The sequence below is a fragment of the Xenopus tropicalis genome, chromosome 3 (genome assembly GCF_000004195.4).
Source record: "Xenopus tropicalis strain Nigerian chromosome 3, UCB_Xtro_10.0, whole genome shotgun sequence".
NCBI lineage: Eukaryota > Metazoa > Chordata > Amphibia > Anura > Pipidae > Xenopus > Xenopus tropicalis.
The window spans coordinates 65,283,585-65,302,511 of NC_030679.2; the positions used below are offsets into that span (position 1 = coordinate 65,283,585).

Consider the following 18,927-nt stretch of genomic DNA (forward strand, 5'->3'; position numbering starts at 1 on the left):
ATATGAAACACAGTTAATATACTTTCTGCAGGTTCTGTATGCTTATACAAAAGCTCCTTTGCCATTCTTAACATCTGAGGTTGTGATCACATTTATGTTAGCTTTCCTTGAGCCAAGAGTGATTTTCCAACAATACTTAGCACATTTCTGTCACAGAATGTAGGACATTCTACCCATCTACCAAGGGGCAAAAGTGAGAGTTCGCCACATGATTAATATGCCTCTAAAATCCTACAGAAATAAACTGAGATTGATAAAATTTCACTGTTGTGAACTGTGGCTCTAGTTTTACTGTCTGATAAATATGCCCGAATATGAGAGTATGAGAGAGTATGAATTTTCTCCTAGCTTTGTCGGGCCTATTTTTATGACACATGTCCTATTTAAGTATTTAAGTATAGTAAGAAAGCTGTTATAATACAAATGTGGCAAATTTTCTCCTGGCATAAATTCTCTGTGAAAATTTACGTTATATCTTCCATACAAATGAAAAAATCACTAGAAAATAGATAGCACAAATTTTATGAGAGATATTAGCATGAAGGTGGTGACCCAGATAATGAGATGTAAACATGGCAGCTCTATCTGTATAATGGCAATTTGCCAGATCAACCTGTAGAAATTTCTCTTGGTGAAAATTAATTCTTGTGCTTTTAGTAAATTGGCAGAAATTCTCTAGAGGAATTTCACATGCAGAAGATATGTGAACGTGAATTTCCACCAATGTGAAGAGAATTTGTTTTCAATGCAAAGTTTTGGCGATTTTAAAAATTTTCATTTTTGGTGAAAGAAGTTAAACTTTTATTTTCACCCTTTAGTAAATATGCCCATTGGTGAGAGGGGATTTCAGCATTGTTTGAAAGGAATAAGTAGTTAGATCAAACAGTACAGAGTAGCACAGGGAAAATAGATACCACTTTCAATTGCAAGTAAAGTTATTAATAAAAAGTGTAATAAATGTACATTAAAAAGTTGCTTAAAATTAAATTTGCTTTTATTATGGAACATTTTATTTCGGTTCACATCCCCTTTATAGGGGTTATATATGATCACAAGAGCATTTGTGGCATGGTTGAACAATAAAATCCCATTTAATAATGTAATTGTGCTCTCCTTTCACTTTCTTATAGCTGCACTTAAGGCTATGCTTCATTAGCGTAGTTGCAGCTTTTGATGCAGGGGAACTGAACCTACAACTGAAACCAGAAAGAAACCGGAAAGAAGCTCCAGGGTTCCAACAGCAGCCTGTGTCAATCACCTTAATGCAGTTGCACCTAATGAATAGGACACACAGGTCTCCAAGATGACACCAACAGGAAAAAATGAGCCTTATGATTTCTGTAAACCTAACCTACTGCTTATAATACCATGTATTCCTATTTTGTTTGTATTATCAACATTAATATTTGTCACAGATTCCTACATTGCAAATGCTTGCTTCTTTATTTCAAAAACTACTTGAAAACATATCACAGAATTCTGTACAAAGGAAGGGGGTGTTATTTCCTAACATAATGTAGCGCATTTCTGGCACATCTGTGTAATTCCACAATTGGAATGCATTATAAATTTGGGTGATTATTTGGATTATCTGGTTATTTGTGACCATTAACGAGGTGTTATCATCATTAAAGCTTTGTGTTATACATTAATGCCCAAGAAATAGACAGTGACAGGAGAAAATTAACCCTAGAATAAACATTTTTGTATAAAATATAATGCAGCATTACTAAGCTTGAATGTTATCAAATACATTATAAATGTATATCATACCATCCTTTTAAGAAGTCTCTACTCATAAGTGTGAGCACAATAACCATGTGAGTATATAAGGATTACAAGCAGTTTAGTACAGATAACAACAGTAAAATAATGCTACAGCCTTTTTATGTACTGCATAATGCTTTACATTCAATAACGGATATCAAATAGCCCTGCGTCTGCATTTGTGTACAGAAATCTGAACAGCTGACATTTCTATCAGCATTTCTCCATTCAGTGGCACCACAACAAAGTGAAATTGAGCTTCCTACCTTCAGTGGTGATTACAAGTGCAAAGCCTGGTTACTGGGATCTTGTAAAGCATATAGAACCTGGTCTCATCAAAATGTTCCACATAGTAATTCCTGCAGCAGAGAAAAGGGAAATCACATGACGTGACCAAAGGAAATCATTGCTTGTGTAAATAGATTTTCCATAAACCTCCAGCTAACCATATCTGCCTTGCATTCAAACAAGGCATTCTGTGGATTTTATTCAAGCCTTCTGAGCCACCTCAATTCTAAAGAAGATAAGAAAAGTCTGCCTGCAGTTACTTTATGCAGAAAATCTCACCAGTCATTTCCATCACCCTAAGAGAGAGAGCAGCATGCATAATTCAATGCATTCAAATCTTCCTGCACTCCCTGGAGCAGCTGCTACATCAAGTAATGGATTATTGATCCCAGAAAGAACAGCAAAAGCTTCTTTTAGAGAGCAAAAATTATTTTGCAGTTGCTAAGCTCAACCCAGGAACCATACCTGCTGAGTCAAGCAAAACACAGCTTTTGGGAATGGAAATATTTAAAAGTGTAATTTATTACAATCTATAAGTTTCAATACATTAAGGGGCAGATGTATCAAAATGTGAGTTTAGAACTTAATACATACAACCCACGTTCTATTCATTCCTATGGAATTTTTAGTGTATTTATAGATGGGTGAAAGTTGAACTTGCTTCTAAAAATCCCATAGAAATTAATAGAACGTGGATGAGATTTTATGTATTAAGTTCTAAACTCACATTTTGATAAACCTGCCCCTAAATGTATTTAATAAATTAGAAAAAAGTTGCAATGAATCATTTCACATAAATATGTATCGGTTATAAATTATGATACCTAGGGGTATATTTATACAGGTGTGTAAAGTATTTTATGCCAAAAAACAGTGAAAAATAAATGGCATATTTCTAAAGCTGTGTTCTTGTAAAGTAATGTATCGCTGTCACAGGAATAATTCAGTACAAGTATAACAGGGTTCCTTTAGCTTTTTCCTAGGACTGAAATCTAGGTGTAATCATTGGACAGCCCAAAAAAGGAGCAGTCCACTTTCACAAAATGTATAATTCTCAAAAATGTGAGCCTATAGCCTATAATCAAGGGTTTATACCTGAAGCACATGAGGGCTTCTGGACCCCAAAGCTATAACTAACATTTTTAACTGACAAATAAAGGACTGTTTTTAATATAAAGAAGAAGTACAGCCTTTTTCCCCATTTTTTTTGCTTTTATATTTTATGAACTGCAGCTTTAGATAATGCCAGTTCATAAATTAATTGTAATGGTTGCTTTTTTTGAGCTAAACTACACAGAGATTTGATAGAATGCTGACGGACCAACAGACTGCATCCTACAAGTCAGATGCATTTGTATGGGTCAAAAAAAGAATTATAAAAAATATAAGAATATACTTATAGAAAAGTCTTATGTGTAGACTACATGAAAGATTTGCCATCTGACATGACACACCTGTTGAAAGGGAATGCTGCATTCAATCTTATAGTGCCTGAAAAACCTTAGGGCTCATGTGTGCCTGCGAGTCCAGTGAGCAAAATGCAATTTTAAGCTCAATCCCCCCACAATGAAGTGTTTTTTCCCAGAATTCCAGTGTCATTGCGGCTACAAAGAAGTGATGCTCCTGACGCAATTGTGAGTGATGCTCCTGACATGCGAGTCATATTCTTTTGGTGCAACTGAAATGCACAAATTGATGCAGGGTGTTGAAGGAACCCTATAGCTATTGCCTGGTCCGGAGGTGGTGGTTTCGTCAGAGTTTCTCTGCATTAATAGATTCAGCAGAGCTCAATTTAGAATGGAAGGTAGGAAGTAATTAGCAGTGCCAAGCACAACCATATGGAAATGTAAGGAGTGCATTTTGACTTAAGTACCTTTAATGAAAGTAGTTTCTGCTGGGAAAGTGCGGGGGCTGCAACTGTACTTGTGGACCTTGAGATCTTTTTCTCATTGAAAATGTATGTTCCCAAATGGAGTTAGTAAAGTGCAATTTTAAACACAATCGTCAAGTTTTTTTTCCCCCAGAAGTTAAGCGTCACTGGAGTCACAAGGGGGCAAAGCACTTAGTGCAGCTGCCAAAATCACAGCAAGCATGTGCATTTTGTCACAAATTGGATAGGACTACATGGCAGTATGGCAGGCATTATTTCCAGTGTTTGGCGTGCAAGAGACGTCTACATTCAATTCTTTAGGCGTAAGTGAGCTGCCCCAATTGCTGCTGGCCGAGAAGGGAACACTGGAGCTACTGCCACCTTCTTACCAGTCAGTAGTTTCAGGATTCCCTTTTGGCCAATGTCAAAATGTACAGTTCACTTGTGCCTAAAGAATCGGGCGCAGATGTCTCTTGCCTTTGTGTCTCTCTTGTCTCTGTTGCAGTAGGTTCAAAGGAGGCACAATTCAGAACATAAGGCAGAAATGAATCAGCGGAGCCCAGTGCAACTGAACAGAAGTGCAAAAAGTGCATTTTGACACAAGTACCTTTAATGAAAGTGGTGTTACAACTGACTGCTGAGACTGCACTTACAGATGTAAATGAGTCCTACTTAACTGTTCGATATCGATGCATGAACATAATACACCATCCTACTTTATCAAATTACATTACTGCAGAAGTGTTCCGATTTTGTAGGATACTACAAAATCTCATGCTGTGCTTGCTGTTGTATGACAAGATTTTGTGGGACACTTAAAATCTGACCCACAAAATCTGATCAAAATCTTGTGTAATATAGCCTTTAAAGATTTTATTAAAACTTGAAGGTCATGCTCAGTTGGGGTTGAAGATATTGAGCAATCTATCAGATAATGTATCAAAAGTTTACATAGCAATATGGCAAACTGAGTAGCTGCTGGCATACATGGTAGGGAGAAAAGATTTGTGAAAAGATTTGTGATGTACTACTTTTTGTGAAGGTGAACTTTGCAACAAAGATCTTTTCTATTGCTTTACATCAATATGGACCTGGCATTACTCAAAGTCAATGGTACAAAGAAACTTGTGTAAAAAAGTTTGATGTGTAAAAAAATCACTTGATTTTAATGCTTTTTTTAATAACTGCATAACTTTTGATTTTACACAATAATCATTGCCATTAAAGTTCAGTTGTTTTGTATATTTCAATACCTATCCAAATCTGCCCTAAGTAAATACAATTTACTAGGCTTTTGTATATTGTAATTTTATCAAACATGCTTTTTCACAGGTTTAGGAAGAATGTGTTTTAACTAACAAACATATAGTTTAACTACAGATTACTCCACTCTTATTGGTACAGCCTTATCTATATTGATTTACATAGCTTTCCTATAAAATAGAATGGCTCCTGATTTCCTGCTGGCTCAAGAGTGTGGCAAATATGTTTCTGATCACCACAACACACAAGGGCATATAAATAAGATCCAGGAGTTGGTAACTCACTTAAGGGCCACACTAACTAAGTGGATCCTAACTAGTTGGTTTGGAGATTTCTGAGGAAGTATTATACAGTTAATCATTCATATGGTCTTTCTATTTCTGTTGGTGTGTGCATTTATGTGCTCAAATACCTGTCAGTGAGGATCAGTATGCCAGAAATGTTGACAGAAATGAGGTAGGTAACATATGCTGAGGATTCCTTGGCTCTCAGCCTGCGCAAATATAAGAGCGTGTCATAATCCAGTTTCAGAAAGTAGGTCCCATGCCATTGCCATCAATACTATAGGAGTCTTCCTCAGGAACATGTTAGTGGAGATGTTTATCTCCAAAGGGGGATGCTGTTATGGAAGGGTTTGGTCCTGTAGGCCAGGCCCATTAGCCTTCTGCCCATATTTTATATAACCAGTTGCTTTAGCCCAAGTATATTCAATATTGCTTAGTGATGAGGTAGATAAAGATAAGAAATGATGTTATAAGAGCATCATGTGCTGGATTGGAAAGTTCTGCAAATTCTTGATAAGGAGATGCTCATCATATTATCTTAAATAAGCATCAGCATACTGTGCTAGAAATCAATCTATAAGATATTAGGCAGCTTTATATCAAAAATGGATAGTTAAATAAGAGCCCCTTCTCCTATAAATGTAACCCTGAAACAGATGATTCTATATATGTACTAACCAATCATAACAATAGTAATTGTGTATCCTAACAAATTTCCAACTGAATACCCAAGAATTATCTAAATTAAAATATGATGATATAAACATTAGTGTAAGCATTAGACAATTGTCCTGAGGCTGGGAATGCTATGTTGATTCTCGGCTTGTTGCACGAATGACTTAAAATCCTTCTCTGACTTAGAATATTAAGGTTCTCCAAGTGTGGTGATTTCCAAAGAATTCAACCAGACTTTTTCCACATTCATGGTAAAAAGACTCACAAGATTCAGTGCTATGGCTTGGTGTCAGTAAAAGCACACTTTAATTGTGCAGAACAGCTTGCAGAGACAGATTTTAAGGCAAAACTGTGGTTTGTGCTGTATCATTAGCAAGTACAGCCCTCCTACAAAAAGGGTTTAATGGAAAAAAGTCATCAGCGGAGGACCAGCATCATGTACAGATGGATTTAGGGTTTTAAAAAAAATCATCTCTATAGGTGCTCATGCAACAGCTTGTGGTACAGTGGCTTAGAGAACACATAGACAACACAAACATACCAGAGTCAATATATTACAAATCCTTTCCTGTAACAGGAGTGTAAGTCACTGAAATGCTTGGAAAACTCATACACTGAAGCACAACAACAACCTTTTAACTCTGACAAAGTCAATAAAAGTGAATAGAATTAATTAATACAAAGATTATTATAAGAATTTTATTTTAGAAGCAGTACCTAAGTCAGGTATTACAACCTTCACAGCTCGCAATAAGCATTAGTCAGTGTAATCCTCAGGCTGGTTTCCCAGGTGCAAGTAGAAGTCACTTTTTACTAGATCAAACATCTCCCAGATAGATAGAAATCTGTACCTTTGTTGTAAAATAAAATTGCTTTTATTTCAAATATAGACATGAACACTAATAAGTTTGAGAACATAAAACCTTCAAGTGTTGCCTATTAAAGAGGGCACCACCATAGCTTTAAAATTCAGCTATGGCAATTATATTATAATGTGTGATATCTTTTTAAATATTTCTGGTTGTTGAAGTAAATAAGAGTTAGAGCCTATGGATTAAGAGTCACAAAAGAAATGCTAAGCAAAACGGAACACTACCATTGTGTCAGGATAAATAACTGTGTAACTAATTTATGCCTCTTATTGCATCTGGTGTGTTATTTTTTCAGAAATGAAGTAGATGGAAATTGAGATGCATAGATTTTTTGTTCCAGAACATGCCATACATTGGATTATAAAGCAGAACAATACAAAGAATAAGGCTAAAAATATTAACTTTAGAATGTTACATCACTCACTTTGAGTACTTAAAAGCAAGTAGCGTGCGCAATGAAATAAAGACACACTGGGAAGAAAATTGAATACAACCTGCAAAGCAATTTTAACCAAAATAGGAAACACGTATAGAGTACTCAGTAGGCAATATGATCTAGCCTTCAGCACAACTTCCAGAAAAAGGAAATTAAAAAAAAATAGAGGCATAACAGCTTAAATAGCACATAACACTTACAAAATCACTGCAATATTTTCAGATGCCACATTTCTCAAGAAGCCATTATTAAAAACAATAAAACAATATGTCCTTTTCATTCAATTCCAGTAAAGTGTATGCATATAAATTCTTTAGTATTCATATCCAGGCGAGATAGAGCATATACGTTTACACATTTATTTATTATATGAAATAAAACTGCATTTCAGTTTCTCTAATGAACTGCTATTGTGTATAGAATTTATAAGTATCCTTTAAAGGACAGGAAAACCCAAATTCCCAGGTGGGTGGCAATATGCATCCCTCAGCTGATTGAACTGGTAAGTATTTTGCTTGGGCTAGTCTTCCATTTTAGAAAAAATGCACCAGCCCAGGCAATCTATCACAGCACCACACTGCCATCTTACCTGTCTTTTCCAGTCATCCATAGCACAGACCGAAAAGTAAAATCCAATTTTCTTTAAATCAGTCAGCACATGCTTTTTGGAGCAGAATTACAAATTTCTCTGCTAGCAATTGATGCACCCAGAACAAGGTGCAAAGCACAGTTCACAGGGGCACAAGGAAACACTGTACTAAACACCTGCCATAAGTAGACGTTACTACAGGGAACCCCTTGCTTCCCAACTCCCCACTGAACACTCTCAATGATCCATAATTAGGGGTTGAATGGAACACAGTACAAAATGCAGAACAAAATGGTACTTTGTGTCATTTCTTTGTACTTTGTTCTCTACCCCGTTTTGGTAAATGACCCTGTATAGATATTACCTCATTTTACAATGACATTTCTCTGTCCACTCATAGACCATTCCTGTTGCCCTGTTTCTCATATACTTGAATTGTCCCTGTGGGGAGAGATTAATTCTTTTTATAAACTGAGTTAGTTGGCATTGGCGAGTCTCCCAGGCTGCATATACCCTACAGTTTGCTACTTAAATCTTTTGTCCTGCTCCATCATGCTGCCTGTCCTTTATTTTTTTGTTTAGATTCATCTAGGCCTACAGCCAATGCTGAACGTTTAGCCTCTTTATTGAGTCTGCCTATAGTACCCCATCAAAAGCTTCTATCACTGTTGCTGGGTGTTTGTAATGTTTTGACCAAAAACATTATTCTTACACCCAGACTGTAGCAACTTGTCTAACAACTGAAGAGATTGTAGGTGATAAGGTATACTAATTTGACATTCCATTTCCCTTGTACCTTCAATCTATAATCTATCAATTTAAGACTAGCAACTTCCTAATTAAGTACTCCCCTTGACTAAACTATATTAAATTGTTTTGCATAGATGAGTGAATGAGACTAGGATCAAGTGTGGAACCAAGGGTGCAAAGTTGTGCTTCTAAAGGTGGCCACACACGTGGCGATCTGCGATCTTTCGTGCGACCATTGGTCGTACGAAAGATCGTCAGACCCGCCACTAACCTTCAGGGCTGAATCGGCAGATAAAGAGGTAGAAACAATAGGATTTCTACCTCCTTCTGCCGATTCACCCTGACAGCAGATTTTGCTCAGGCGCCTTCTATGGCGCCCGATCAAAATCTTTTGACCTGGCCGATCGGCGAGTCGACCCATATCAGCAGCCTCCTGCGATACCGGTCGACTCGCCGACTTGCCATACACGCACCGAATATCGTACGAAACAAGGTTTCGTACAATATTATCGGTGTGTGTATGGCCAGCTTTAAGGCCTGTACAGAACCTGTAATTGTATATTAGGATATAACAAAGGTGCAAAGGAATTCTGTATTTGCCTCCTGCCAATAGCAAGCCTTAATTAAGTATTGGGGCTTCTTGTACCTTGTACAATTGCACTCCTACCGTGAACATCTTGAGTTACTTCTTTTTTTTTTTTTCTACTTTTATGTTTAGATACATATTTACTATATGGTGCAAGCGTTTTTGTCAGGAAGAACAACTGCTGTGGAACTCTGATTATTATAAAGCTATGATCTGACTTTACTCTAACCTCAATGCAGGACCTAATATCCTCTGGAAGCACCTTCTGGTGAATGTAGCATCAGAGAGTATATTGTATGGTCCCCTTAAATATCGGTTTGGCACACAGAAACCAGGAAAAGGAGGGGTGGAGATGACTGTTTTATTAATTAAAGCAGAAATTATTAATTAAAGAGAATTAAAGCAAAAAGTTCTACCAGACTGGACTGAACCGAACTTGCAAGGCAATTAAACTAATTTTTCCGAGTGCCAAGCAGAGTACAAAGGGCAAAATCAGTTGCAATCTAAGTTTTTCTTATGTTGTGACATCACTCTGAATTTTCCCTCATGAATGGAGCAGTGCTTTATAACTGTATTTGTGAGGGGTGAGCTAAGGGAGGCAGGTAGGCTAGGCTTCCTCCATACCCCTTAACTTGTCATTCAGATGTGAAAAGGTGCTAGGTGCTGAATGCAGCTAGACTCTAGACTGCAGGCACAAGTGGTTTTAAAGTGAGCTTTTGCAACTCTTAGTACTCTATCGCTGGGATCATAGAAAATTATCCAGAAGTTGTTTTAGGGTTCTTGATAACATACTAACATTGTAAATTCTGCTGGATAGGGTCCTCCCACTTGTCTCTTGATCTCCAAAATTATATTCCATACCTATACTAAAAAATGTATTCCATAACTAGAGAGGTGAATATTTAAAAATGGGCATGTTGTCATTTTAGTTATAGTAATTAATTCAGCAAGAAGAATAGGCAAATCACTTGAGCACTCAGCATTTTATTGCTTGTACTGACTGGCACAGTTTTTCTCATACAATTGTCTGTTTAGATAAAGAACAAATGACCTTTTGTAACATCTGTGCAATGTCTTAGATTTCTTATTTTACTATCACAGTAATTATGTATATGTATCAGAAAAAAAATTGAAGAATGTAATGACTACAATAATAAAATCTATGAATTAAAAACATCAAACAAAGCCTGCAGATCAATAGGTTGTTACCAGATCAAAAGCAAATTGGGCAGAATTACATAATTATAATCACACATTTATAGAGCACCAATACATTTTACAGCACAACATATGGGGGTATATATTAAACATACAGATTACATACAAAAAACAATGACCGATAACTGATACAATAGTCTTTTGTATTATACTAAACTGACTGGTTGTTCTGCAGGCCCGTTTAAGCACTGTGACAGTGTGATGGTGTAAACAAAATATTAATTTTATAAGGCTGAACAAATATGGACCAGCCACATGAGAAGCAGGAGAGATGTCAGGACCCAGACATTTATTTTAGCAGATTTTTCTTTGCATGTAGAACAGCAAGAAAGCTAGTTTGTGATCTCTGTAACCATGGATTCCTCTATTGATTGCTCTGTAGTTGTAGGACTACCCTCCTAAGTTTGTAATTATTATTAATACATATAAAAGAGCCAACATATTCCACAGCCCTGTACTATAAATAAAAAGTTTATATATTGAACATACAGATGACATGCAAAACTACTACCAATAACCGATACAAGAGTTAAAGAGGGCCCTGTCCAAGGGACTTTATAATCTAAGACATAATCTGAGACATAAAGGTGCACATTTATGAAAACTTGTGCCTTCGGGCTCAAGTATTCTTACTCCAAAACCAACACGAGTTTCCCCAAAATAAAAGCTCGGCACCTAAAACCTGCTGAGCTTTTCATTTTTTGGTTGGGGAAAAGAAAAACCCAATTCACATGAATCGGGCTATTCAGAATGAATAATGTGTTAAGGAGTAAAGCATAACAGGCAATTAGTTAAGTACTTGAAGATCTGAGATATAGGGTTAAGAAGAGTTGTGAATCGATTTTAATGTCATTGGTTGAGGCATTAGTTTAAATATTATTCTGAAATGTAGCGGAAGCCAGTGCAGGAGGTGCGATTGCAGAGGAGGAGCAGCTGTTGAGGTGTATGAGCCTAGAAGCAGCATTTAGTTTGGACTAGAAGTGTGACAGTCTCTGCATGGTAAGACCATTACCAGAGATACTGAGTTTTCTTGAAAACCTTTCTCCACTCATCCAAGTGGCTTCTTCAGTTCACCTGAGTGTTAAGGAATTTCCTAAGTTAAACTGAATAAGCCACTTATATGAGTGGTGAAAGGTTTTCAGAAAACCTAAGAAAGTCCATGTGCTTTAGACCTATTTCTACTAGATACTGTATATCATGACCTGGTTAAACAGGAATCTTCATAGACAATTAACAGAGAGCAGTTATGTACATCATATGCAAATCAGAATGTTGGCATCTTGGATGATGAATAATGATATTTTGTAAATATTTATAAATTTAAAGTGACATGATTTTGTTTATTGATTGGATATAAGGAGTAAAGAACATAGCAGAATCAAGAATAATTCCAAGAGATTGGGTGATAGTGGAGTAGTTAATGGTAATAGACATTTCTGGGATGTTGTGGGTGTTCAATGGGAAAAAAAGAACCATATTCATTTTCAAGAGGTTTAATTTACAGTAGCGGTAGGACCTCAGGGTAGAAATGGGTGACAATGACAAGAGACCTCAGTCAAGAGCTCTGGGTTGAGATTGGGAAAGAGATAAATCTGGGTATTGCCTAGGTATTTTTAGCATACAGGTAGCAAGAGAGAAATAATTCTCCACTGTATGAAACACTGAAAGAATTATTTGAAAAAGAAGGGAAAAACCAGGAGAGGGCAGTTTCACAGGCAAAGAGAACAGAGATACAGAAGGAAGAGAGAGTGATCAATGCTGTCAAACGCTGCCAAGAGATATAGGAGTATTAGTAGATTTAGTAGAGTGAAGAGATTTTTGGCCTTTGCTGATTAGACCTTAGTTATCCTTGTTTAAGTTTTAGTGAAACATTGTCATGCTTAAAACTAAATACTAATTGCTTAAAATGGAATGGAGCTTACCAAGATCAGGATTTTTACAAACTAACTGTATTTTTTATTGATAAAGGAAATATTCTAATTGAGAGGGAAAGATTAAATAGATGGGTTATAGGGGACCTGTCATCCTAAGATTTCATTCCAAATTAATTTCTATTAGGGTTTGTCAAGCAAATTAATCTTCACTAACACTATATAAATACCATCATAGACAAATATATTCTTACACATACACTAAGACAATTGTGTCAAATTATATTTGCTACTTGCATATTACTAGAAATGGTTCTAGAAATATTTTTTTACAGGACATATTGTTACTTTGTACATGCAAGAACCTGCTGTAACATGTTCTGTAGACTATCCGGACAGTTTTATTGTTTCCAGGATCCTTCCAAATATTTTTTGTTCTCTTTTACATTTTTCAATGAAAAAGTCCTCCCATATCTAGCTTTAAATGTATTGCTTGGTTAAGCTGAGGAAGAAGTCTGCTGTTTTTGCAGTGATAACTCGTTGCCTTTGGATGTTATTTAAAAGTACCAAAACAGAGAAAGTAGTATGGCTCCTTTTAATGAATAAAATTGTATGATAAAATGTCAGTCTCTGCTATACTGTGCATTTGAATGATTTTTTATAGAAAAATATAATGTTAAATCCTGCTCACAAATATATATATTTTCCCTTTAAATAGGTCAGAGTGCTTTTAGCCTGTAAACTAGTTAAGACTACCAAGTGCACTCTTACAATAAGAACAAGCTCATTATAAAAGCCTAAAGCGGATTGAAGCACAAAGTATGAGCCTGCGGGGTAATACTATTACGGCTGGTTAGATTGTATGATCACGAAAGCAAACATAAATCCTTTTGAATTTTGCTATCAGCCCAGGTATTTGCAGTTTCTTTATGAAAATGCTGTTATTGTACAACCTCTTTACTATGCAGCATTTTTACCATGTTTCAAGGTATGGTGTGCAATTTTGTAATAACAATGATTAAAATAACCATTTAGGAAAATAGATGGCTTTGATTTTACAAAAGCAACATGCAAGAGGTTTATCCACAAAACAAGAGTTAATTTCTTCTAATAAACAACCTGATAACTAATATTATTCATATTTGCTACACTATAATAAAATATGATGAATGCAAGTAAGAATGTCACTCATACAGACTGCAGCACTGGTGGGAGGGTGGAGGCGTTGGGACAAGATCAGCTATTCAACTACAACAGGAAAAATCCATCCTGTTCTCTGCTATAGGTATATATAGGTATACATAAATAGAATAAATAGATTTGGTACAACAAGTACTGTAGAACACCCTAATCTTGAATAACATGCAAGCCATTTTTTTAAAGTATGCAAGCAGATATTTCCAAAAACAAATAATTTGACAGAATATTGCAAGGAAGTTCTACCTTTCCACTGAATATGAGTGCACAAGTTTGCCCTATACTACCTGTTTGCAAATAGCTTTTTGAAAGAATGTATTAAAAGGTATATGGGTATATATCTCCACTGACAGATTACTACTTAAAAGGCTGGACCCACCAATACGCCATCCATTTCCCTGCCCACTTTAACCATTTCCCCGCCCCATGTGACATCCCCAACTGATCCCCTGACCCAAAGACTGGCATAAAAGGCCTGTATAATCATAAAAAAAGGTGGTATCCCTATTTGATCATTTTTGAGTTTGTCAAACTCAAGAAGCTAAAGCCACACTACCATTAATGTCAGAAACATATTACTACAGGAATGGTATCTCTTATCTGGAAACCTGTTATTCAGAAAACTCTGAAAACCTGTTATTCAGAGTTACAGGAAGGTCATCTCCTATAGATTTCGCTGCAAGCAAATAATTCATATTTTTCAAAATGATTTTCTTTTTCTCTATAATAATAAAAAATAGATTGTACTTAACCCTAAGTGGTAAAACAATCCCCCTGCGGCTGGCGGGGGCACCTTGGGGGGTGCAGGGCCCTGTACCCCACTGTCTGACCCTGGCTCCTCACTAAGGATATCTAACCTGAAGCTGAGCCCTATGACCCCTTACCTCCCCCACATAATGCAGTTTGATACTGAGCATACAGTATTTAGATAAACTATAAAAACTGTTCAGTCTGTTGGTAAGGATGGGTGATGACGTAAAATTAATTCCATATGTTGTTGACTACTACATTTAATTAATCTCAGTTAAAATCATTAGTGTTTGTGTAAAAAGAAAGCTTGTTTTAATCTTTTCATGTTTCTAATTTAAACTGATTATTGGGTAGAACATATTTTTTTCTTCCGTGCAGCGAAACAGTTTTTCTCTTACTATAAATCAGAAGAGGCTTTGGGATGAGCCCAAGTTGTGACATTACTAGGCTCTGCTATGGTTACCTGGCAGCTTGCATATTTCAACAGATTTAATGGATTACAAACAGCAGAACTCTGGGTCTTGCTTACATACAGTTGTTATTCGTGTTTGCTTGCTGTTTATGGAACAAAGTCACTGTTACATTTTCCCAGTATTTTTTTTATTTTTTTAACAGAAAATGAATCTCTCCTGTTAACTACTGCAATCATGATGAGTTGTCTTTGCCATTTATTTACCAACAAATATTTTTTATTAATTGAACTGAAATTGTTATAAATAAATGACTTTTAGCAGAAATAGCAGCAGTAATTATAATCATTGTGAGAATGTAGTTTCAGTGAAAAACCTCTAATTCTAATAAAATCCTTACAATTTAGTTTTTTTCATGCCATGAGCTGCTGCCAGCTAGTAGCCTAATGAGCAACAGCAGAAAAACAGTCAAATTAATTCTAGAACATGTCTCTCCATTGACACTTACTTGTTGATGGGGATAACACTAAGCTGTATCTGAACTTCTAGGATAGGGACGAGATGCAGACAGCACTATACAGGAAATGGGTGGTACACTGATTTTTATGGTGCACACAATCTTTTTAAATATGTCAGCATTGGTGTTACCACTTTTACTCGCTCTTATCCGCTAACCAATCTGCAGAGTTATACCTGCAACCCAACTTGCTAACCCACCTCCAGACCTAAAACCTTTGATTAAGTGCCCTGGGAGGCATGAAATGCATAAGGCCATTTATGTATAATTGTGTATGAATTTAATAAACCATGTTGCCTCTGTATCAGTCTTAATAATCCATCCCAATGTACAATTTTTTCTTCCAGGGTTATTTCTGAAATAACATTCAATAAAACAAAGCTTGGTTAACAAATCAGTAGGGTGTTACAGCTGAGTACTTCGAATGAACTTTGACAATAAAACATTTATATTTCACTTCTAAAAGAAGATGAACCAATTCCGTCTAACTGGCACATCTGAAAAAGCTGTAATGCTTTGATGAAGATGTCAACTCATTAAAACACTTAAGGTTCTTAACTGATCCTACACAATTATGCACACGTATCTGCATATGCGTGCCCCAACATGGACATATCTCTAGTGAAGGAACAATTAGAATGTCATTTGTGCCCTCTAGTTATGTAGTGGATTTGGAGCATCTCTGCTTGAAGTTGAATTCAAATTACTCACCTCTCCTAATATAATAAATATTTATTTATGTATCATATATACATACAAGTTTTGCTCACAAGGATGCCAATTTCTGAGTTCAATATATTTTAGTAGGGGTAAGAAGGTGGGTAAATATACCAGCCTCCCTCGGAGAATTGTCTTCAATATTATTAACATTGGAATCAAGTTTTACTTTTACAGACCAGGTTGCAACCTAACACCTAAAACAACATGTAGGCAAATTGTTTAAATTGGTTACCTAAGGGCTGGTATATGAATAATTTATTTGAACAATTTTTCAACAGGAAAGGTTAACAGTACATATAGAACAGCAGAAGAAAAAACACTGATGTGCATATTTGTATGTAAATACAAGGTGTTAGGGACTTTTTTTTAGTCAGCATTGCTAGCTAAATATAAACTTGAACAAAGTGACCTACTTTCCCATACAGGGCTCCTCTATAATGAGTGACGTCCATGGAATTTTCCCACGGCTTATTTATTTAACACAGAGCTAATATGATGAAAGTTTCTCATTTGTTAAGCTAATGCATTCTGAAGTGACAAACGTTCCTTGCACCTGAGTGAATAAAGGTTTGTGTTGAATAGTCTAATAGGCATATTAGAGCTTACATTCTAGGAAGAACAGTATAATAATGTAATATAGGTGTGATACCTGACCTTACAACCTATAGTCAACATAAACTGTATATTGAAAGTTGCTGTAAGAAATTAAATAGATAAAACTTCAAATCATGGATCTTATGATATTACTATTGCAGAAATCTTAAGAGGGGATCTTGCTGGCAGGACAAAAATGAATAACACTAATGCCAACAATTTGCATCTCTAGGGCAAATGGTTAAAAGATAAACACAAAATAAGCAAGTAATAATAGTTCTTGAGGTATTTGAGTCCATGGGTAGCTCCCAGGAGGAACACTGCCATCCACTATGTGTACAGCAGTACAGTCCGATGAATTCAACGATTACTATTGATTTCGTAATATGGTATACCACTGTTTGCACAAAGGTTATAATATCCAATTGACTATTTATAACTAGGGCAAAATATAATGAAAATAGCTACTGAGCTCTGCAATAAAACTGTAAGAAGCATCCGTGTGAAATGGAACTGTAGTTGACTGATAGCACAGCAAGTGTGAAACAGGATTTGGTCAAATTTAAAGCTGTTCAATACACTACAAAATACATTTTAGCAAAACTGAATGGCTACCTTTAGTAGCAGATGTAAGCAATAAGATTGAAATAAGAATATGAATAACAAATATTTGAACCAAATGTATTATGTTTGTAAAAATATCCAGTAAAACATACAAACATGGGTTACTCTGTACAGAGACCTCAAGCGTATCATATAATTTGCTTGGGATGTGCCATGCTGCATTATGGAACAAAAAAATAAAAGCTTCCCCTTTCCATTATATTGCTGACTACCCCTGAAATTGTGAACTATGTAGAATTCCTTAGGACACTTCAAAAGTATATTTACAAGAAATTACATTTTTAAATGTTAGAAATGTCTAAGGGGCTAATTTAAAAACCATCAAGTGTTGGGTTCAATAATTTCAGTGGCAGTTTGCATAATTTCACTCATTATGCCCTCACGTACAGTAGATCACATGATTATAACATGACCTTGTCAATTTTTGTTAATGTTGTTAGGGAGAATGTGAAAACATGTTTTGTATAAGTTTTAAATATGAACATTAAAGTTCATATACAGTACACTTACAGAGCCAAGTATGCAGCTATCCTGGATGCATATCTAAATACCATTATTCTTTCCACAGGCGTCCACACCTATTGCACACTTTAGGGCACATTTACTTATCCACGAACACTCTGAGCGTTCATTCGATCGGTCCAATCAAATTTTTCGCGACTTTTTCACCGCTTGTGTGACTTTTCCGACACTTGCGCAACGTTTTAGTCGCTTTCGCAAGTTTCTCGCCGCTTGCGCGACTTTTCCTTATTTTTACCGCGAAAAAATCGTATCGGTTTTGCCGCTGTTTACAATCGTTCAGTACAAAAATTTTGTGACTTTCGGATTGCCAATACGATATTATCGTGACTAATACGATTTTTTAATAAGCATTTTCGTGATATTTGCGATCTTCAGAAATTTTAATTTCCAATACAAATTTTCCCATTCAGGATTCGAACTCGTGCTTTGATAAATCTGTCCCTTTGCTTTTAACAGGGTATTCCTCACATATAAAAAAATAATATCTTTAGGATTTCCAAAAAGTGGTTCCTTTTGCCTTTATATATTTTGTATAGAACTGTTCCCAATGGCAAACAAAGATTACGGTAAATATTCTGTTTAAGTGCTAAAAGGATAAGTAACAACATTATAGCCTTAGATCCTCTTTCTAGCAACTTAGGAGATGTATAGGAAACGTCTATCTAAAGGTCCTACTGGAGTAAGTTATCTATAGGGCTTTTAAGATAAATGGATTAACTGGCCCAGACAGTCTAAAACTGTAATCCATTTTAATAGCTTCAAATATACCCACCTCCAAATAATCTGGAAGAATAAGCCTACTTATTATCTACTCTTCCAAAACCCTTGTTTCTTTATTACCAGTGTCAAACATAGAAACACTGATACATTTTAAAAAAAGTTTTTTCCCAAGTAACAATTTGTACAGCAGAGAGAATTATTTTTGCTCTCATATTACTCCCAAGAAAAAGACAGGCATTGTGTTCCAATTAAGTAAGTTTTGGTTACACTCTCTATACAAGTACATTTGCTTGAGTTCCTGCACAAGAACATAGGTGAAGATGATAGGTATGAGGCTGGTCCTCCTAAATTAACTGAATTCTGAATATGAATATAGTTCATGGAATACTATTCTGCCATTTCCA

General features: G+C 35.8%; 1 protein-coding gene across 2 annotated transcripts in view; it reads right to left on the minus strand.

Moving 5' to 3' along the window:
• cntn1 (contactin 1) overlaps nt 1-18,927 on the minus strand; it is a 74,686-nt gene that overhangs the window by 45,790 nt on the left and 9,969 nt on the right. Inside the window, exon 2 of one of the 2 annotated variants that reach the window (XM_002932811.5) lies at nt 2,034-2,126. The exons of the other annotated variant lie outside the window; for it this stretch is intronic. The gene's annotated coding sequence lies outside the window, so the exon portion shown is untranslated. The remainder of the gene's footprint in view (nt 1-2,033; nt 2,127-18,927) is intronic. 2 annotated transcript variants of the gene reach the window in all.